A 24,010-nucleotide genomic window follows, 5' to 3' on the forward strand; every position below is an offset into this window, starting at 1 on the left:
TAATGTGAGAGACAATGTGACAAAAACATTTAACAGCTAGGTGGCAATAGATAGAGCACAGCCCTGAAGTTAGGAAGACCCGAGTTCAAATCTGGTCTCAGACACTTGACACTTCCTAGCTCTGTGACCCTGGGCAAGTCACTTAACCCTGGCCTGGGGGGGGGGGGGAAGAACAGCTGATTTGAACATGTGAATAAGAGTCAAGGATATCTCAAATGTTGTACACACAAGTGATGAGGATGATAAAGACAGTGCTTGACATTAATAGGAAAGGTCAGAAGAAGGTATATTTAGGGATAAAGATAATTTTGTTTTTGGATATGTGTTTGAGATACCTAGAGAATATTGGGTTAAAAATATCCAATAAGCAACTGCCAATATGAGCCTAGACATCAAGAGAAAGACTAAGATTAGCTCTGTAGATCTGGGAGTCTTCTGCAAAGAGAGGAGCATTGAGCTCACAGGAACTTGTGAAGTTTCCAAGTAAAGAGAGTAGAGAATAAAAAGAGGAATGAGCTCAGGAGAGAGCCCAGAGGGATATCCACAGTTTGTAAGGAAAATGGAGCAGTTAGAAAGGCACTGTTACAAAACTCATCCAGGAGGTTAAGAGGGTTGATAACGTCAAATGAGCTTGAGAGAGCAAGAAGATAAAACCTGAGAAAAAATATATTAAATTTGGCAATTAAGAAATGCCTCATAGAATCATATTTCTTGTTTTTGGATATATAAAGAACAAACTCCCTTATCTTTCCAAGGAAAATGTGTGAGTCATTTTTCTATTTAACTATATATATATTTTTTGTTTTGTTATGTTTTCATCTGCACTTTGCTATATTCTTCCCAACCATTCCATGGCTGAGGAAAAACTTGAAATTACATCCAGACTTAATAATGATCAATAAATTCAATGAAAAACTATAGCAAGTGACTTCAGCCTCAAAACAGTGAATTCTGCATACTTTCCTCCAAAAAAATATGCTAAAAACTCATGAGTAATAAGAAATAAGGATGTCACAAAAGCTGACATTATTTCAGATAATTAAGCTAACAACCTTCCATAGTGATTAAAGAGAGCTCAAATATATGTGGTTCTCTTTCCAGTGATAGCAGAAGCCAAGTGTCCTTCCAAGGTAAGTTTTGATGGTCAAAAAACCCTAGAGCATAGATATTGGGGACATGAAGCAACTCAGGCCAGTTCAGCCAAGTACCTTTCACATTCTATCTTCAAAGATCCAGGATGTCTTAGTCCGGGAGATGAAGGTCAGCACAAGAACTTAAAGGACTCAAGGTGGCAAGCAGGGCTGACTATTCACCCAGAGACTGGCCCTGGTGCAAGGTACTAGCTCAGAAACAAAAGGTCAAGTAATGACTAAAAGAGAAGATATCAACAAATGATTTTTTAAAAAAATCATTACAGACCTAGAGAGCACCAAAAAGAAAAAGAAAATAATAATAAACAATTGTAAGGATATACAATGGAAAAAATGGATTTCCACATGACAACTACATGAATACCTAGAAAAAAATGAAGTGAAAAATTTTTAATGAAATAATAGTTTTACAGGAAAGAATTGTGGAGAATAATTAGCTCAGAATTGAAAACTGTAGCTCTTATTTAAGTAACATGTTCTAATAAACTAGAATAAACCAAACAGAAACCAATGACTCCATGAGATAAGAGAAATGAAAACAAAATCAAAAAACTGAAAAATAAAAGATAATGTAGGATTTCTGATTTAAAACAACTACAACTGGCTTGAAAACTATGATTTAAAAAAAACCTTATTATATTTCAAGTTATAAATAAAAACTTGCCAAAAAGCAAGAGAATCAATGTGCAAATTAAAGATAAAAAAGAATCTACTAGTAGCTTTGTGAAATACCAAAAGGAAAAAGTCCATTCATGTCATAAACTAAGTCCAGAACTCTTAAATACATAAGGGAAAAATGTGTGTGTATGATACACATACACACACACACACACACACACACATACACACACAGAAGGAAACAGTTCAAATACCTAGGAACCACAAGCCAACAAATCGCAAAACTTGGAAGCTTCTACTCTAAATGAAAAGAGATTTTATATTACTATTATTTCTTCCAATTCTTCCTCAATCTTTTATACATTTTTTCCTTTTTTTTTTAAACAAGAATTTATTTAATTTATTCAAGATTATACTACAATTATACTACTTTGGTAGCTAATATTCTGCATCGTACTGTGACAGTTCAAAAGATTCAAAAGTCATAATATTTGGGTAATTTAATCATTTTATTAATAAGGCCAGCAAGGTTATTAATAAAAAGATGATCATTTGGCTGTCTCTCTCAGGACAAAGATCTCTTATTTGATTTTCTAAATCCTTTTTGAGCACTTCCACTATCTAAGATCAATTCACATTTTTCTTTGGGGCTTTGGATGTAACAGTTTCGATTTTATTGTCTTCTTCCGAGCTTGTGTTTTGATCTTCCCTATCACCATAGTAACTCTCTATGGTCAGGAGCTTTTCTTATTATTATTTCTTTACTTTTACAGCCTATTTCTTGATTTTTAATTTTATATTAAAGTTGGGCTTTGCTCCCAGGATGGAGAGAGCATTGTCCCAAGCTTCAGGGTTTTTGTGAAGTTAGCTCTGGGGAGTTCTATAGTTCTGGAGAATTGAGAGAATTATATAAGGAAAATCAAAGATGGATTGGTTCTATTTTGACAGTTTAAGAGGAGAAAGAAGGAAAAGTAAAAGGAATATTCTGATGTACAAAGGAGGGAAAAATTAACTATTTCTTGTAATTTAAGGACAAATTATAACAAAAATATCCAAATAGGGAAAGAGATTGGGAGAGCAATGGTTAATGCCATCATTAGTTCTTTCAAGATGTTATAACCTAAGGAAAGGTGTATACTCAGTCTGTGAACAACCCCAAGTACTCTTTTCTGCCCTGAAATTGTGAGTAGGGTCTCCACTCCCTAGCTGTCACAAGCTGTGGTGTGTTAAGGCTTCTCCTCATCCTAGGTCTTCAATCCAGATCCAAGTATGGGAAATGCAACTATCGGGTAACTCTTACCAGCAAAGGGACTCCTGTAATCTCCTTCTGACCAGATATACAACCCCCTTAACCATCTGTGGGATAAGAGCCCCAGAAGCTGCCCCTGTCACTGTTGATTCATACACCCTCAAGGCACAAGCATTGATGGATAGTACTCCACTCTAACATAACACCTCCCCAGTCTCCCTACTCCTACTCACTCCTGTGAGATTTATCTCTCCTGCCAGCCTTCTAAATTGTCTTAGGTTAGAAAAATTGTTTTACTCTTCTCTTTGTGGACTCCGCTACTCCAGAATTTGTTTTGAGCTGCCATTTTAAGTTTGAAAGAGAACTTTGCAGAGTTCAAGTGAGTCCCTGCCTTTTCTCTACCATCTTGCTTTCCTGCCAAAGAGATTTGAAAATACAATATTCTAAAAGTTTTTTTTAACAAGTATAAGTTTGTAACCAAGAATAATTTTGCAAAGCTGATTATAATCTTATGGAGAGGATGAGAAAGGGGAAGTAGAAATGGACCTTTTCAGAAGTGTGCTAGTAAATGTTTAATAACCAACTCTCTTTGGGGGAGAGGTATGCAGGATACACTTTAAAATTTAATCTGCATTATTAACATTTTATCCATCACTGTTTTAAATCCAGAACATCAATTAAGCTCTGATTTATATTATTCACTTATTTCCAAAATGTAAATGCTCACACTGAAAATCTAATAATTGACTCTCTTAAAATTGATAAGAGTTGACTCCAGCACACCTCTGTTTTTAATGGAATGGAGCACTTTCAATCATTTCTGAAAAGCAAACAAACAAATAGAGCTGAACAGAAACTTTGAAAGGGCAAAAGAAATCCAGAAAGGTAAGCTTATTTAAACAAGTGAAAGGAGATGTATCATGATGTAGTACTTATATTCTAAAAAGGAAAGAAGCAACTACCTTTCAGAATATTACTGTTTTCAAAGAGCATTGAGAGAATTATATAAGGAAAACAGGATGGAATGGTTCTATTTTTACAGTTTAAGAGGAGAAAGCAGGGAAAGTAAAAGAAATATTCTGATGTAGAAAAGAGGAAGAACTTAATTATTTATTGTAATTTAAGGAACAGGAGAACAAAAGTATACAAAATTAGGGAAAGAGATTGGGGAGCAATGGTTAATGCCATCATCTAAGGATGAATCTATTAGACAAAAGAGGTTGGAAAGCACACATATATACACAGTTTGGCAGAAAAAGATGTCAGACTTAACAGGGAAACAAGAGAAAATGAGAGGGAATCAAGAAATTCCACTTAAGTGGAAAAGTAATGTAAGGGATGGAATAATTACAAGCAAAAAAACTTTCTTTATCCTGAACGAGGGATTAAAAGGAAAAAGAAAATTAAAATCTAAAGGAGAGTGTTAGGATTACAAGGTGCTAACTCAGGTTGTCTAAAGAATTCTCTAGCTCAGAATTCACACCTTTAGTTCAAACCTTTAAAAGGAGCTTACACCTTTAGACTTCTGGAAAGGAGTTTACACATTTAAAGGAGTTTACACCTTTAAAAGGAGCAAGTTTATTGGCTGTAGTTCTCACAAGCCCATTCTCTTCGAGGATAAAAGAAGGCAACATTGAGTCTGAAGAGCAGTCTAGACTGGGACATTGAGTTGGGACGGCAGTCTGGATTGAGTCAAAGAGAAGACATCCCGTGGATTCGCAAGTCCACCAATCCCACACTTTTGGAGGAGAAGGCTCCAGAAGCCTCCCAAGAAACCTGCTCACAGAGGAAAAGATTTTACAGAAAAGAAACCTCCTCCCTGAGAAGGATTACAATTGAGAGAGTTCAGAACTTTACATTTTGGCGCCCAACGTGAGACAAAGACTTTTGCTTATCCTGACTAAGACTGATTCTGAGCCCTTCAGAGGAGCTAGCCTGGACCTTGACAGGAGAGGGCATCAATTGGAGAATGGCTAAACAAGTTATAGTTTAGGATTGTGATGAAATTCTACTGTGCTATAAGAAATAATGATCTCAATGATCTTTAAAAAACATGAAAAGAATTCAACAAAATAATGAAGAGTAAAAGGAGCAGAACAAAGAACATTTGTATACAGTAACAGCATCATTTTAAGAACAACTTTGAGTAAATGTCATTTTTACTATAACAAATATCCAAGTAAATAAACTACAAAAGGATATATGAAGAAAGATACTATCTAAATACAGATTTAAAAACTGATAGAAATATTTATAGATATGATTATATATATATGTGGGGGGGTGTAGATATACCTATACATACATACATATGTGTATGTATATACATATATGTGTGTATGTGTGTATCTAACAATAACCATCTGTGGTGGGGGGGAAGAAAAAAGAGAAAAAGAAAAAAAAGAATAAATTTATATGATAACTATTACATACTTAAAAGAAATAACAACAATAACAACTTGTCCAATAGATTTGTTCACATACAATCATCTTTTATTATACTATGTTATAGAAATGCTTGTTTTATTCTATAATTTAAAAATAAGACAAATGTGAAGATTTCACAAGAAATTATTTCAGAGAATCCAGGGTATTATGAATTGATGAAGATTGGGTTGAAAGAAACCAGGAAAACATTGTGTAAAAGGACAATATTGCAAAGAAAAACAGCTTTGAAAGACTTAAGAACTCTCATCCATGAATTACCAACCATGTCTCCAGAGGACCTATAATGAAGTATATTATCCATCTCCTGACAGAGAGGAGAAAGGACTAAAGATGAAAAAAAGAGACAATTTTTGCACATGGAAACTGTGTTAATTCATTTTACTTGACAATATTTATTTGATATAAGGGTGCTTTTCCCTCAATCTTTTTTTTTTAATTGGAAGTTGGAATTGGAAGAAAGGGTAATAGTATAGCCAAAAAAAGGAAATACAAATAATAATTGAAGTACTTTGTGAAATTTATTATATATATATATATATTCATACATATATGCATTAAAGAAAACAAGTAATATGAAATGAAGAGTTATGGTTTTGTATATAATCCTTTTTTGGGTTCTGATATGTAACCTTATTTCTTTTTCTGGTACATTTACTAAACCAATAGATTATGGTGATGCTTTAGATAAGTTACCTAGATTTTTACTAAGTGTTTGATAAAAGTATTACTGCTATTCTTGTGGAAGATATGAAGGATAGACAGTATCTTTCATACTAAATGGATTCTGAACTGATTGAATGTTTGGATCAATAATTACTAATGGTTCGATGTTGCCTTGATTTGCATACTGGCCCAAGGATCCCTGCTTAGCCCTGTGATGTTCATCTGTTTACAGTAATTTGCCTTGCCATGATCATCATTTCCCACACAAAATTGGGAAGAATAACTACCAGATTGAATAACAAAATCAGGCTTTAAAACTAGGGATCCTTAGCCTTTTGTGTGTGTCATGGATCCATCTGCAGTCTGATGAAAACTACTCAGAAGATTTTTTAAGTGCATAAAACATCATACATAGAATTATAAAGTAAACCAAAGATTAATGAAAGTAAACATGTATTTTGTCCCCCCATGCAAGTTCATGGACCCTTTGAAATCTAATTTTGTTCTAAAATGATGTAAATAGAGTTGAGTACTAGGTGGAATGCAATAAGATAAAAATTCCATGTGGTATATGGTATGGTATACACTATTGTAGTAAGATTTTTGGGGGAAAAAATGGAGTTATATGATATTTACTGCAAAAGCATTCATATCTTTTTTATCCAGTCACCATACTATTAGGATTATATTGGGAGAATAATACTAAAAGATCGTTGCATGGGAAGAGCTACTTGTATAAAAATGTTGTTAGGGACCACTCATAATAGCAAAAATGCTTGAAGAAGAGTTGAATCAATTGCAGTTTAGAACTATAATGGAATATTATAGCTCCAAAAAAATAACAAGTGTGAAGAATATGAAGAAATATATGAATCTTCATTGCAATGTAATGCAAAGTAAAGAAGAAATGAAATTATGTATAGTTACTACAAGTAAATAGAGAATATATTCTTCCATAAAAAAATATGAAGAGGAGGAAAAAATTCAGAAAGTGACAAAGAAACTGGTTATTTGGTTACTTTGTTAAATTTAATCTACACATTTTATAAATGTTTTAAAAATTATTAATGATGGATTTTATTGTTTTATATATATGCACATATATACATATATATATTTTTTTTTAATGTACTTTGAAAGTTTTTCTTTGTCAGTGACTCCTAAGTTGGTAACAAAAAGACAATTGGGTTGAGGCAAACTGGAAAAAACTTAGAATGCCAGGTTAAGAATTCCAGACTTTCAGTTTCATCTTCCAATATGAAATATGGAAGGATTCCAAAATTCCCCTATGACAAACCATCTCCATCTCTTCCCAGAGTCAGAAAAGCTTAAGCTTGGATATTTACACAATGGAAGCATTGTATCTTTCTTTTTCCTCCCTAAACTATTATCTCTTAATGTCCTAAAAGATGTAGTATATCAGATCTTTCCATCAGTCTTGTGTGTGTATGTGTGTATGCACATGTAGTTTTGTGAGGATTTACCCCTCAAAGTTGCAACTTGGATAGAACTTTATAACTTTAAATTCAGCAGCAGCACCAGGATTCAAACAGCTAAAGAAAATGAAGATGACAAAAGGCTTCAAAGGTTCTCTAATCCATTTGCCTGGGAAGGAATACTTTGCAAAATTGGTGTTTTTTAGTTCTTCAAAAGAAAGAGCAAGGTCCTTGTCACCCATATCCTCTAAACCACAGGACCCCAGAAGATAAGTATCCAATGAGGTAGCACAGTTAAGAGAATAAAGCATTGGTCCTGCAGTTTTATCATCTACAAAATGAGGATAATAATACCTACAATATGGACCTCAATTATTTAAATTACATATGTAAATTCCTTTTTTATGTATTTTCAAGAGTTATGTTGGGAGAGAAAAAGCAGAACAAAAGGGAAAAACCACAAGAAAGAAAGAAAAAAACAGAAGAAAAAAAGTGAAAACAATATACTTTGATCTGCATTCAATCTCTATAGTTTTCTTTCTGGATACTGATGGTATTTTCTAACCAAAGTTTATTGGAATTTCCTTGGATCACTGAATTGTTGAGAAGATCTAAGTCTATCATACTTGATCTTTACACATATTTGTACTGTACAAATATCATACTTGTACAATGTTTTCCTGGTTCTGTTTGCTTCACTCAGCCTCAGTTAAAGTAAGTCTTTTTAGGCTTCTCTGAAATCAGCCTGCTCATCATTTCTTATAGAACAGTAATACTCTAATACTGTCATATACCATAACTTATTTACCCATTCTCTTAATAATAGGCATCCACTCATGGAAAGTACATTTAATGGTAAAATACAATAGATGCTCAGTAAGGATATGTCTTAGGCAACTAGGTAATGCAATGGATAGGGCACTGGCCCTGGAATCAGGATGATCTGAGTTCAAATGTGGCCTTGGACATTAATTGTGTGATTCTGGCCAAGTCACTTGTTTGCCTCAGTTTCCTCATTTATAAAATGAACTGGAGAAAGGAATGGCAAACCACTCCAGCATCTTCATCAAGAAAGCTCCAAATGGGGTCACAAAGACTAAGAAATAATTAAACAATAACAATATGTATCATGTCCAATCTTCTGACTTCTGTCTTCACTACATCTTTCCTACAATGTCCTCTTTCTATATTCCCAAAGCCAGCACTGCAATTCAGGTCTCCATCACCTCTCTCCTAAACTGTTGCAATAAACTTCTATCTGCCTTCCTGCCTCAAACTCTTACCCATACCAATCCTCCATCCAGTTGCTGACATTACCTGCCATCCCAGGTCCTTTGGGGCCATCTAGACCTAGGTTCTAGGTGAAATTGTAATTATAGAAATTAAGGAAGCCTTTTTGACAGACTGGGAATTAAAACAAAAAATAATGGGGAACAATTAAAACCATGTAGTTAGACATAATAGTATTTACTGAAAAGATAGAGCAAAGATAAATTAAAATACAACCCTCTCAAACCAGGGTCCTCTCATCTCATTCCCTAGGAAGAGTGAGTTTAGATCTAAAGTAGTTATGAACATTCAACCAAACAAATTTTGTGGTTATTTAGACATTTTAGTCATGTTTCACTCTTCATGATGCAACTTTGAGGTTTTCTTGGCAAAGATACTGGAGTGGTTTGTCATTTCCTTTTCTGGATCATTTTACAGATGAGTAAACTGAGGCAAACAGGATTAAGTGATTTATCCAGAGTTATACAACTAGTAAATGCCTAAGGCCAGATTTGAACACATAAATGTGAGAGTCTTTCTGATTTCAAGCCCAGTGCTTTTGCTGCACCACCTAATTTACTCCTAGGTATAGCAAAGCTACTATGCAAGTGATTTCATCGCTGCAAGATATTATGTAGGGATTAATGAAGCTGATCCACTGCTCCTTAGGGTCATGCTTCATACAAGGCTAAGCTGTCAGAAACTCAGGTGTGAATTCTCATTTCTAGATTTCCGGTGTCACTTTTGACTTTTTGAAATTCACAAGATCATAGTCTTGTTCATTCCATCTCAATATTCCTTCACTTAAAGCAATAAAACATGGACACAAGCACAAAAACAACAGCAATCAGGCTTTCCTAAGACATATTGAAGGTCCTGAGAGGCACCAAAGTGCATAAAGTATTAGTCCTGGATTCAGGAAGACTCATCTTCCTGAGTTCCAATTTTAACTCATACTTAATAATTATGTGACCCCAGACAAGTCATTTAATCCTGTCTGCCTCAGTTTCCTCATCTGAAAATGAGCTGAAGAAGGAAATAGCAAACCACTCTAGTATCTCTGCCCAGAAAACCCTTAACGGCATTGCAGAGAGTTGGATACAACTGAAAAATGACTTAACAAAATATGTATGTATAATGTCATAAAAATTACAAACTAGATATTATGAAATTATGTGGTTGTCTTAATTTAGTTGCGGTTCAAGTCCAGTTGTACCCTGTGTCTCTCTAGCCACAAGTGGAATATTGAAGCCTGTTCTGAGTATAACAGATACTTTGGAAAAAAAACATAGACAAACCAGAGTGTGTCCAGTGATGGTGAAAGGACTTGGAATTTGTGAAGGAACCTGGGATTTTTATGTTGGAAAAAGAAAATGCATATATATATATATATATATATATATATATATATATATATATATATATATATATATATATATATATATGCACACACACACATACATGTCCCCATTATATGTATAGTTTTAGACTATATATATATATATATATATATATCCTCAATAGATAGATAGCTATAGCTATATATCTCTAATATATGTATAGCTGAAGAAAGTTTCTACTTTTGTCTCCAAATCTAAGACTAAAAGAAATTAAATAGAGGTAAATTGAGGTTCAAAAATGGGAAATATTCAAAATATTTTGAACAATTTAAAGCTGTCCAAAAATGAAATGAGAAGTGTAGAGTGGGTAATGAGTTTTCCTGCCATTGGATTTTCTTTTGGTTTCCTACACCGGATCTAGTATAGATGGCTCATTCAATATTTAATTGTTTCTGAAGAGCATCAAACATAGGTAGATACTATGCTCTAAAATGTATACATGTGCACACATATATACACATACAAGTTTTCCTGACTCTAGGTCTAGATTCCATTCATTGCCCTAACTAGCTGGCTCCAGGAAAGTTTAAAGGGATTAAGATTTTTTGAGGGAACAATGCTAATTGTTTTAATCTTACACAGAGAAAACTGAGTGTCAGAGAAGGAAAATGATTTGGTTTAGTGACAAAGGAGGGACTAGAGGTCAGATGTCATCTTTTGCTTTGTGGTACAAGGAGCAAATCATTATTTGGAATCTAAAATGGAGATTGCTAACCCTTCCCATACCCATCTCATGTTGCCATTGCTTGCCTTTATCTCTTTGTATCTTGGTTTTCTCCCAACCCAATTTCATTTTAGCTCCCAGAACAGCCCTGCTTGGATTCTAATTAGCCAAAAATCAATATAACCTCCTGGTGAATGCTGTCCAATGTGCTAAATTTGAAGATGTTTTCTTCAATAGACAGTTTCCTGGAATCTGGTAATTGCTAAAGACTAGCCTTAGAAATCTAAAGGCATAAAAGTCTTTGAGTGCAGAACAGTGTGGCAATCTTTTCCAAGAGCTTTCTTTATTCTTTTTGTTTTTCTGAGAAAAAATCACAGAAATCCACATTTCTTTTCCATTCTCACATTTTTATGTAGACTTTGAGTAAATTATGTTACAGCTAGTTCCCAATTAGTGCAAAGAATAATCCCATAAAGTAGTCACATGTGGGTGAATTCACATTTATATGAAGTTATAATTATGTAAAATATAGTCACTGGTTTCAGTCCAATGAAAATATGTAATACAAATTCAAAATAATATGATCACAAGATTCTTTATTTGCACTTATTTGACCTAACTGTATACTCAATGCATTTTATACTCTTAAACTGCTATAGTATTATTAAACTAATCAATTGTTTTAGTAATGGTAAGGATACTAAATAATAAGCAAATTGTATTTATTCTTTAAAAAAGTTTTTTTGTAAATGACTTTGACATTTCAAAAAATATCTGTCTTAAGACTGTAAGAAGCTATTGTGGAATGATGGACTGAATGACAGTTGGACCTTTTGTGGGGTGATTTGAAAGATGTCCATTGATCAAGCAAGAGTGAGGTCTTTCTGAAGACCATATTCTATCTTGAAATATATCCTAGAAAGCTGATGGAGTTAAGATATCCAATATGGAAGGTCCAGGCAGAACACAAAAAAAAAAACAAAAAAAACAAGATTTAGAAAAGTCTGTCACATTGACCCAAGTCAAAGATTTCATTAATGCCCAAAGATCGGCAGACCATTCTTGTTTTCAAACACTTCTATAAATCCCACACACCTGTGCAGTAGGAGCCAGATAATATCAACTAGGACTTGCCAATCCTGGCATTTTTCTATCATAAATTGTGTCATGTGGTTCTGCCACTTTGATTGTTTCCTTCACTACTTTTAAAATGTCCAAGGAGACCAACAATCAATAGTCCATGCTGACATCTTCCCTGCCCTGTGTGTTCTTACCTACCATGCTATCCAAGCTTGGATAGTACTCAGGGTGAAGCATTATGAGGGAAGGGGAGGAAGGACTTGGTTGATTTTAGCTACTTTCCCAACATAAAAAATGATGATGCAAAGAAAATACCAAACGAGTCTACCTATTACTTTGACAGTCACTGATATAGCCTCCTCCACTCTTTTGGACTTTTAAGGTGATGTGTATGATGAATGGATGAGAATAACATCTCTGATGATACATGGATCTTTGAAAGAGAAAAGATAGAGAGTGAGGGACAATGGCAGCTGGAGGATATAGCCCAATATTAGATATCCATGCTTGCCCCACTGTTGCTGGCTTCAGGATGCCATTACCCATAAGAGCCTTTACAAAGTGGCCCTTCCAGTGAAAAGGGAAGGGAGACTTTCAAAGATAGGCAAGTCTTTGCAGAATAAAATTTGCAGTGCTCTAACCCTGGAGCCAGCTTTATGTTCTTCCATTCCCTCTTGTATCTACAACCATTAGAATTACTAAAAGGTTCCACAGCATCCTCTACTCTCAACTGTGATATACAACAATCTGTATCAGGTTCCCGTCTTACTAGGATTTGGCAAGTCTTTTAAAGGACCCTGAATCTTTGGTTGTCTCTACCCAGATCCTGCACTGAGGGGCTGAAGAGGAAGGAATGGGGACTTCAGCTTGAGATAGATGGAGAAAAGAGTTGTTTTCCTTGTGAAAAAAAGAGGATGCTGAGCACACATATCTATTGTGTTTGCTAGCTATGTTATTATGTTGCCTTTTATAAAACTCTGCTTATATCAATCAGGTATTTATATATATATATATACATATATGTGTGTATAACTATATATACATATATACACACATACACATATATATTCTTAACACTTATGATGGCTAGATGATTCATGAAAGTAAAACAAGATAGTCATCATCTCAAGTTATTTCTCTATTAATTAATTTCACAATATATGCATGTTAGGCAAGCAAAAAATGTCTGAAAAAGGTTAAATACATGGGTAAATACAAAGTAAATAGTGTATTAATAGCAAAATTATTTTATTGCATCCTGTACATTTATCATTAAGTCATCTAAATCATTTAAGTTTTCATTTAGCAATAATGGCACCTCAGATAAACCTCATTGACTACAATACTGCCACTGCACAAAACTATCTAAATACAATATACTAAATGCTGTAGCAAAAACAATAAAGCAGGTAGCTATGAATAATGAAATGTGAATCATTTCTGCCCTTCTCCAGAGTAAATTAATTGATTAAAAGATTTGTCTTAGGGGATACTTTTAAAAAATCTTAATTCTCCCCCAATTACATGTAAAAACAATTTTAGCATATTTAAAATTTTTGACATCCAAATTCTTTCCTTCTCTTCCCTTCCTCCCCACATTGAGAAAGGAAGCAATCTAACATATATTATATATGTGTAATCAAGAAAAACACATTTTCATGCCATTCTGTGAAAGAATACAGACAAAAATACTCAAGAAAAATAAAGAAAAAGTGTCTTTGATCTGCCTTAAAACCCTTCCAATTATTTCTCTGGAAATGAACATCACCTTTCATCATGAATCCTACAGAATTGTATTGGATCATTGTATTATTGCTGAGAGTAGCTAAGTTATTCGCTATAGATAATCATACAAATATCACTGTTACTATATACAATGGTCTCCTGATTCTGTTCATTTCCCTTTTGTATCAGTTCATGTAATTCTTTTTATGCTTTTTTTCTGAGAGTGTCCTGATTATCATTTCTTAAAACACAATAATATTAAATATTATATCACAATCATATACAACTTGTTTAGTCATTTCCCCAATTGATGGATATCCCCTCAATTTCCAATTCTTTGCCACCACTAAAAGAGCTGCTATGAATATTTTTGTACATACCACATAGATCTTTTTTGTTTCTTTTTATCTCTTTTCAATGTAGACTAGTAGTATTGTTTGATCAAAGGGTATGTGTAGTTTATAGTTCTTTGGACATTGTTCCAAATTGCTCTACAAAATGGTTAAGTCACCAATAGTGCATTAGTGTTTTAAGTTTTCCCACATCCCCTCCAACATTTGTCATTTTCCTTTTCAGTCATATTAATCAATCTGACATGTGTGAACTAGTAGCTCAGAGCTGTTTTAATTTGCATTTCTTTTATCAATAGTGATTTAGGCCATTTTTTCATATGAGTATAGATTGCTTTGAAAACTGCCTACTCATTTCCTTTGATCATCTATTAAACGCAGAATGGCTCTTATTTCTATGAATGTGACTCCATTTTCTATATATTTGAGAAATGAGGTATTCATTAAAGACACTCCGTGTAAAACAAATTTTTTTCACAGTAATGATTACCATCTATGTATATAGCTCCATCCTATGTTCCTTATTTATTCTACTCTTTCCATCTTTTTACCCTATTCATTCTCAAGTGTTTTGCTTCTATTACCTCCCCCAAATTACTCTCTCTTCTGTCAAATCTCCCCTTCTCTTATCCCTTTTCCTTCTTACTTTCCTATATAAGAGATAAGTAAGGTTCATACCCTCGCCTGCCCCTTTCTTATTTTCCCCTACACTGTAAAATCTCTTTCAGGCTTCTTATTTGTCAAATTTTCTGTCTCTCCCTTTCTCCTCCCAGTTCATTCTTCTTTCTCATCTCTTAATTTTATTTTTTAAAGATAATTATACCATCACATTCAACTCATACTCTGCTTTCTATCTATGTATACTCCTTCTAATTCCCTTAGTAATGAGAAAAATTTTAGGAGTCCTAAATATCATTTTCCCATATAGGAATATAAATAGTTTAGTGTTATTGAATCCCATATGATTTCTCTTTCCTGTTTATATTTTTATATATATTTTGCATCTTGTATTTTAAAGTCAAATTTCCTAGTCAGTTTTGGTCTTTTTTTTTTTCCCCCTGAGGCTGGGGTTAAGTGACTTGCCCAGGGTTGCACAGCTAGAAGTGTTAAGTGTCTGAGACGAGATTTGAACTCAGGTCCTCCTGAATTCAGGGCTGGTGCTCTATCCACTACGCCACCTAGCTGCCCCCCAGTTTTGGTTTTTTCATCAGAAATGCTTGAAAGTCTTCTATTTCATTGAATACATTTTTTTTTTTTTTTCCGGATAGATGATACTTGGTTGTAATCCTAACTCTTTTGCCTCCCCGAATATCATATCCCAAGCCCTCTAATATTTTAGTATAGAAGCCACTTAATTTTGTGTTATCCTGACATTGGTTCCACGATATCTGAATTGCTTCTTTTTGGCTCCTTTCAGTATTTTTTCCTTGACCTGATAATTCTGGAATTTGGCTACAATATTTCTTGGAATTTTCTTTTCAAGATCTCTTTTAGGACATAAATTGGTGGATTATTTCCATTTCCACTTTACCCTTTAGTTCTGGAATAACAGGGAGGTTTTCCTTGATAATTTCTTGAAAGATAATGTCCAGATTCTTTTTTTTGATCATGACTTTCAGGCAATCCAATAATTCTTAAATTAGCCCTCCTGGCTAATTTTCCAGGCCAGTTATTTTTCCAATGAGATAGTTCATATTTTCTTCTAATTTTTTTCATTCTTTTGATTTTGTTTGATTGGTTTTTGATGTCTCATAAAATCATTAGCTTCCACTTCCCAATTCTAACTTCTAAGGAATTATTTTCTTCAATGAGCTTTTGTACTTCCTTTTCCATTTGGTCAGTTTCACTTTTTAAGGAATTTGTCTTTTAAGTGAATTTTTGTATATTAATTGCATATTAATTGTTAATTATTAAATTATTAAATTTAATTATTAAATTAAATATTAATTAATATTAATAATATATTAATTACAAATACACTTTTCAGTGTATACTGAAAATATACCCTTTTTCAGTTGGCCTATTTTTAAAGTATTATCTTCTTCAGTGTTTTTGTGCCCCTTTACCAAGCTGTTACTCTTTTTCATGATTTTCTTGCATTACTCTCATTTCTCTTTCCAATTATTCCTCTACTTCTATTACTTGATTTTTAAAATCCTTTTTTTGAGCTCTTCTATAGCCTGAGATAAATTCATATTTTTTCTTTGAGACTTTGAATGCAGGAATTTTGACTTTGTTGTTTTCTTTTGAGTTATGTGTTTTGGATCTTTCTTATCATCATCATAACTTTCTCTGGTCACAATGGTTTTGCTCATTGTTTGCCTATTTCTTGACTTTTAACTCTGTGCTAAAATGGGGTTCTGCTAAAGTGTGGTTCTGTTTCCCTATAGAAACTTCACTCTTAACTGACTCTACTTTCCTACCATTAGATAGAAAAACCACATGGAAGACATAAAAATCTAAATAGAAGTAACATAAGCCTATCTTAAAGTGTAAACAAGAACTATTTGTGGACCAGCATGGATAACTGTATAAGTTCTTTTTCTGGGTATTTATTAATATTCTATTAATTAGGTTAGCAAATAATCAATAAATTGATGGTCAGTGGTCTCAGTAACCAAAGACAAAAGTATGAGGATCACTGAATGGATAAAACCTTTGAAAAAGGGTTATTACTGACAAGGACAAAATCAACCATAATTAATTAGTGGGAGGAATGTGTAAATTTTAGAATAAGGTAGACAAAAGCTAGAAGTTTGGTTAATTGTCAACTCCTTCTCCTTAGGTTCCATCTCCTTGGGTTGTTCAAAGTCCACAATGTCAAGTTCTCTCTTAGGAACTGCATTTTAATGTGATTTTTCACCTAATATATAAGTTCAGCAATGGCCTCATCAAAAATTGGCTTTACAACAGAACAAGTTTTCTCTAGAGAGTTCAGTATTTCATAAAAAAAAAAAAAAAAAACTCAGAGAAATTCAGAGTCAGAGCCATAGAGGATACAATAATTGCATCTTCTCTCTGCTGCTTTTAAATGCTTCTTGATATAGTTGTTGTGATTGGTTCATCCTTCCTTTCATGTCATCATCACCAGCACCAAACTCAACTAAATAATGATGGAAATTTCCTTTCATTTTCAAATAGAAAACTTTGTTTTCCATTTTGAAGCATTAGGAATCAAAAACTTCTCCAAGAGAGACAATACATCATTGCAGATATCTCTTAATTCTGTCTCAGTTTTCTCTCTGTATTCTTAGGCCATCTGTTGTTTTTTGTTAGCATTTCCTGTCTTTTGCTCAAATTTGAAACAACCTTGATGATTTCTGAGTTCTTGTGATATTTTTGAACAGAGAAAAAATTCCTGTCCTCTTTGAACAATTCAACTCCTTGCTCTGTTATAGACTTTATTCAAGCTGCCCTGTCATCATATCTCTCAGCATGCTCAACTAATTTGGCCTTCTGCACTACCCCATTTTTAACCATGACAGAGTATTTTGAGCCTGCAGTGCTAGGAGCAGACCAGTAGAGTTTCAGTGATCTCTGGGCATCATCAATGGCTTAGTATGCTGTTAGCTAATTTAAATAAAGTTTGCTCAACTATGATTTTGTCTGGGAATGACTAAGAAAAAACTTCTTATAAAGGAAGAACCATGGCCAGTAAGAATGGGGAGAAGGGGAGCAGCTATACGACCTAACATGTCATCCTAACATAACTATAACATAGCATCCTAAATAAGAGCCTAGGACTGTCCCGTCCAGTGGGGCAAAAACATGGACCCTAGAAGAGAAGAATAGGGAATGGGGGACAGGAGATGTGAAGAATGGAGACAAGACAGGCTTTCTGATCAAGTCTCGTTTATTGTAGGGATAAGCACAAGCTTATATAGGGGGCTATACGGGCCCATATGGATCAAGATAAGAACAAAAGCTAGTAAGCCACAGAAAGTTCTTGTGACATGAGTTATTGCAGAATGTAATTTGTGTGGAGACAGAATTCTTTACCCAGGGATGGTAAGAGTATAACCTTTGCCCCAGGTGTAATTTGTGTGGAGACAGACTTCTTTTCCCTGGGTGGCTTTTTACCTAGGGATATGGCCTTTGTCCTGAGCTCAGTGCTGGCTCCCCACAGGTCCCCCTTTTTTCTTTTATAAATGTGGAGGAAGGCGTTATGCCCAGCGACCTGTGCCTGGCTTAGGTTGTTCCCTTGGGGAAAAGTCTTACCCGTCATGGGAAGGATATACATGTGCATTTCTTCCTGGCTTAGGCTGACCAATCCTTGGGGAATCTTACCCGTCATTGGATAACCAGGTCTCGACGGCCTCAGAATGCTCCCAATATCCACATAAGAGTCAGGGGGGTCATCACCGGTTTCAAGGCGGTGATAATAAACCTGAATGGGTTTTGCCAAAACACTGTCTATCTGAGATTTTACAAAGGTCGTAAGTCTCCGAAAAGCCCACGGGCCAAAGGATAAAAGCAAAATGAAAGCAAATAGGGGTCCAATAAGAGGGAGAAGATATGGAAGTATCCCACATAATCCACTCCACAGGGGATTGTCAAAGAGTTCTTTGCGCCGCTTAACCGAGTCTTCCTGGAGTTTTCTTATCTTGTCCCACACAATTCCAGACTTGTTGGCATAGAAACAGCAGGGTTCCTGTAGGGCTAAACATATCCCCCCTTGTTCTTCAGTAAGGAGGTCTAAACCACGTCTATTTTGCAAGACTACTTTGGCCAGACTGTCAATTTGATCTTGAAGATCATTAATAGTGCTGGAAAGGGTTTGAACATCGTCAACGAGTTGGTTGGAAAGTTTGGCATAGGAGTGGACAGCACCCCCTAGCCCTGCTGAGCCTCCCGCTCCCGTGATGCCGAGACCAACCAGAAAAGGTATGAGGAGAACGGCCCTTTTCTTTCGGCCACTTATGTAGTCAAGGCTCGGGAGAGGGACTGGTTCATCTCCTGGAATATCAGTGTCAGGGAGGACAGAGGCTTGAACACAAGTGCCAGTCCAATTTATTGGAAGGGCTGTGAAAGCTAAATTACCGCCACACACAAACACCTGACCAGGGTCAGGGCAAAGAGGAGAGGGAATACCAGTGGAGGGATCAGGATAGGAAGTGGGAGTAATGGAAGAGCAAATGGCAAAAGTGACAAACCCTACATCTACGTCATAGGTATTGTTTTGAGGGGCTTGCTCTATACACCGTGCCCGAGTAAATCCTACAGTCTGAACACGGAAGGGAAGTGCAATGGTGCAATTGTTTTTAGACAAAGTTTTGTTCGTGTCATTAATAGGAATAGCGATGGGCGTGGGGTGCCAAGAGTCACGCACAGCCGGCAATCTTTTGCCAAAGTGGGATTAGTTGAATTCAATGTTCTGAATGCGGCCTCTAAGATGGAGGAGGTTTGAGTGTCAAGGTCCGTATTCCACGGTTTAGGCAATGCTAGAGGGTGATAGTGTAAAGGGGGATACATTTGCCTAATAAATTCTTTGATCTGATGTTGCACTACCTCTTCCCTCACCATGTCTGTTGGTCCTTCTCCATCAGAAACGCATATAGGAGCGGTGACAGGCCAATAGACATCTTTTCCTATAGTGCCCAGGCAGGAGGCCTGCTGATAGGGACTGTGACCCGTAGGGTGAGAGAAATCCCAGTCCCCTCCTCTAGAGCCACTAAATGACCTCTGGAGTATGGCTGTAAGATAAGTATTACCCTCTGTGTGGGTACAGTGTTGGACATGATCATAGCAGGAGGACTGCATCGCCAGGGCAAAGGAACAGCCTTTAGGGCAAGGTCCCGGTTGGTTGTTAGAAGGGATTGTGGTGGGATTTCTAACGCACCCATAGCTGGTGTGTGTGACTACTCCCCCTGAAAGGATTTCACTAGACAAATAAGATTTAAAGGTGCCACAATCGCTGACAGAGAAAGATTTTGGGGTGACAGTAGTATATCCCCCCTGCATTCGCAAGGAGCCCCATACAGTTGTTTGAGTAACTCGGCCCTCTTGACTGGTGGCCTGAATCCTCCCTCTGTCAGGGGGTCGAGGTGGTTTGAATAGCCAGTCCACTTCTGCCTTAGAATAAGGCTGTATAATTACGTCTGGGTCTTTTCCAAAATATTTAGTGCTAGATTCCCGGGCAGAAATAACAAGCTTCGCGACCATTAAATAGTAGGGTACAATGGCCTTACCAGGAGTGGCGGGGAGATGGACCCACAAAATAGGGGAGGACCGCCAAAAAACCCCTGTAGGGGTATGGTGGGTGGCACAGATAATGAAGCGGAGGGGCTCAGAGTAGTTTATAAAGGTGGATAGCATGTTCTACTCTAGAGAGGGCTTGTACACCTTCTGTAGTCAGACTCCTAGGTGACCTGGGGCTGGATCACCCTTGAGTTCGTCAAGCAGGGGTTTCAGGTCTCCTGTGCTAAGTCTGAGATAGGGGCGGATCCAATTGATATCTCCCAGGAGTTTCTGAAAATCATTTAAGGAAACCAGATGGTCAGTGCTGAGCTCAAGGTTGGGAGGTTTAATAACTGTCCAGTGGAGACCCAAACCTAGATAAGTATTAGGCTCTTTGAGCTGGACCTTATCCGGTGCCGCCTTTGGAGCAGAGGTTTTGCATGAAGGCATCACAGCAGTTTAGTAGCTCTAAGCCGTCCCTTCCTGCAATAAGAATGTCATCCGTGAATGGAGGATGTACAGGGAAGGCCGACGGTCCCTTGTGGGATCGACAGCGAGAGCCACAAACTTCTGACAGAGCGTCGGGCTGTTCGCCACCCCTTGCGGGAGGACCTTCCAGTGAAAACGGGACATAGGCTTCTGGAAGTTGGTGGCGGGAAGGCTAAAGGCAAAGCGCTGGCGCTGGGCAGGGTGGAGTGGGAGAGTAAAGAAGCAGTCTTTAAGGTCAGTTATAATTTTGAGGAAGTTATGGGGAATAGCTACAGGAGAGGGCAGGCCTGGCTGCAAGGCGCCCATTATGACCATCGTTTTGTTCACTGCTCTAAGACCCTGAAGGAGGCGCCATTTACCTGATTTCTTTTTTATTACAAAAATGGGGGTGTTGCAGGGAGAATTACTAGGCCCTATGTGGCCAGCTGCGAGTTGTTCCTGCACTAACTGTTCAGCAGCTGTCAGCTTCTCTCTAGAGAGTGGCCACTGATCAGCCCAGACGGGTTCATTGGATTTCCAAGAAATCCGATCTGCATGGGTGCCGGATCGTCAGTGACCATCAGGGAAAATTTCCTAATCCCAGGCAGTCAGGGCGTTTCTGGATTAAAATGGGTTCTCTCATGCCTTGTGCGTGCTTGCGGAGACCCTGGCCGGGCAGGAATCCCTGCTTAAGCATCTGAGAGGTACCAGTCTCATCAGGGCTAAACATAACCAGGCCCACCTGGGAAAGTAGATCCCTGCCCCACAAATTAAAGGGAAGCCCAGGGAGGACGGAGGGCTGTATGGTGCCTGTGGTTTTTTCCGAGTCCTCCCATGTGAGCATCCTGGAACTTTGTTCAGGTTTGCAGTTTGGCCTGTGCCCCGAAGATGGGTGAGGGAGGCTGAGAGGGGCCGTGCCTTGGGCCACTCCTCTTTTCTTCACACAGTGGCGTCGGCGCCAGTGTCAATAAGACCCTCGAAGAGTTTGCCATCTAGTCTAAGGCTCAGCATGGGTTTCTGGGGCAAATGTTCTGCACCCAATGGGCATCAGAGGACCCGAAGCAGCCCGTGCCGCGGCGCTGGGTCTTGGCAGTTCCACGGGCATTATGGATAGGCAAGAGAAGGAGTTGAGCAATCCTGGAACCCGCAGGGATGGTTACAGGGAACGACTGCACTGAGGCCACAAGTTTAATTTCTCCCTGGAAGTCACCATCCACCACTCCAGGGTGAATGGTGAGCCCTGCTAGAGAGGAGCTGGCTCTCCTGAGGATTAATCCAAAAAACCCTCCAGGGCAGGGGCCAAAAACACTGTAGACAGCACTTGTGGGCCCAGCTCGGGTGTTAGTACTGAGTGGGAGGCAGAACAGAGGCTCTGGCCAGTTGGGAGATGCCGGCAAGGTCCTTGCCGGATTGTTGAGATGGGCCAACCGTTCGGCCCAAGGCCGGGCCCCTGATTTGTTGATGGGGCCTGGGGCAGGCCTGACAGAAGTTTCCCTGATCCAACAATGGGTGTCCAGAGCTATCAGTCTTGGATCTGCACTGAGGGGCCCAATGTTTGCCTTTTTTGCACCTGGGGCAAACACCAGGGTGTCCTACTCGGCCTTGTTTGGGAAGGTCACATTGTTTTAAAAAGTGACCGAGATTGCCGCAATTAAAGCACCTGCCTTGAGCAGGGGAAGAAACGGGCCCGCAAGGGCACCATGGATAGCCACGCCAATGGCAACGCCCGTCTGACTGCTAGGTCCGATGTCAGCACATTGACGGATATAATCAGAAAGTGTACCCAGTCTTCTAAAGGGGCGGATGGCAGCCTGGCAAGCAGAATTAGCATTTTCAAAGGCAAGCTGCCGAACAAAATCACTCTCAGCTTCAGCAATCCCGAGCAGCCTCTCGGCCGCGTCAGTGAGACGGCTGATGAAATCAGTATAAGATTCCTCTGGCTTCTGGCAGATATTGGCTATGGAGGTGGTGGCGGACCCTTTAGGGGGGAGTCTTCTCCAAGCCTTAGTGGCTGCGTTGTGGATTTGGGTAAATAGGGCGCCTGCATATTGAGTCTGTGCCTCCTTTGTGTCATAAGGAGGGCACCAACAAGCATTTCAAAAGACCAACCGGCACTTTCGCTGCCACCCTCTATATTTCAGTGGGCGGTTTCTTTACTGTTTATCAAGTTCACTATCAGAATTATCCCCTTCCAACACCCTCCAGCCTCTTTTCTGGAGAATCATCATTTTAACAGCATCCTCTGGATGCAATAATTTTGAAAGGGATCGTTGGACCATTTTGGTTATTAGTGTAATCATACAGGGTAAACATAATGGTAACAATATAATACCACTGATAGCAATTGGTCCATACCATAAAAGTTGTTTCCACCGGCTACCATCAAACTAAGACCATCAGCTATTTGTGAAGGGAGATTTCCAAACTTGTTCAGGCACATGAACTATTCTGTGAATACCTTTTGTAATTTCTTTTACCACTTGTCCATTGTCATTGATTTACATGCAACAAGTGGACAGGTTTAATTTTCCACAGACCCCTCCTTCCTCTGCTAACAGATAATCTAAAATTAATCTATGTTATAAAACAGCTTCCCTTGTCTAGGTGGCCTGATCCACTACTAGATCAAGGGCCTGAGCAGTTTGGTTAATTACCTCAAGGACTGCCTGTAGCCTGATTAACCGATTTAACACATATATCAGTGTTTGATACCTCCCCTGGGCCCATGTTGCCAGTCCATATTCTTTTATAATTCTCTCTGGACGCCAGGCATCTCCCTACCCATTGGCATCATTTGTTTGGGTCAAAGAAGAATCAATGCAGGTTAGGGAGCTGTCCACACTTTGTGTTTCCCTTTCCAAATCTTTGTATAACCGTATCCCCAAGTACCTGCCAATGCTTGATGAAGAGAAAGAAAAAATTAGGTCTAATTATACCTATATAATAAACTCCAGTCCCATTTTTGGGTAAATGGGTATGAGCTGTCTGACCACAGATCCAATAATGCCCCTTCAGGGCAGGATTATTTTCATACTAAAATATGAAGGGTCCACTTGAAGGTGGAAAATACCTCACATCTCAGAGACTTAAAGGTCCCCTTCCCCCGTATTAGAATTACATCTCCAAAGATGACTTTCAACTACCCACTGGCAGATGCAACCATTTTCCCCAGTTAGATCCTGACGGCTCCAGAAACTATTAAACATTTTCCTAACAGTGCCTTCTCTATTCTCCCACTTCCATTCCACTGAAGTGCAAGTTGAACCTGTTGCTATGCTATTCAAGGTTTACATGTCCATATCTGGGGTCCCT

General features: G+C 37.6%; 1 long non-coding RNA gene and 2 pseudogenes across 1 annotated transcript in view; all 3 read right to left on the reverse strand.

Annotated features, from left to right (window-relative positions):
* LOC141543072 (uncharacterized) overlaps positions 1-24,010 on the reverse strand; it is a 132,443-nt gene that overhangs the window by 92,067 nt on the left and 16,366 nt on the right. The gene's annotated exons all lie outside the window — the stretch shown is intronic.
* On the reverse strand, positions 13,261-13,341 carry LOC141545274 (U4 spliceosomal RNA; annotated as a pseudogene).
* On the reverse strand, positions 16,835-17,533 carry LOC141542691 (14-3-3 protein zeta/delta pseudogene; annotated as a pseudogene).

This window comes from Sminthopsis crassicaudata, chromosome 5 (assembly GCF_048593235.1).
Source record: "Sminthopsis crassicaudata isolate SCR6 chromosome 5, ASM4859323v1, whole genome shotgun sequence".
In the NCBI taxonomy this organism is placed as follows: domain Eukaryota; kingdom Metazoa; phylum Chordata; class Mammalia; order Dasyuromorphia; family Dasyuridae; genus Sminthopsis; species Sminthopsis crassicaudata.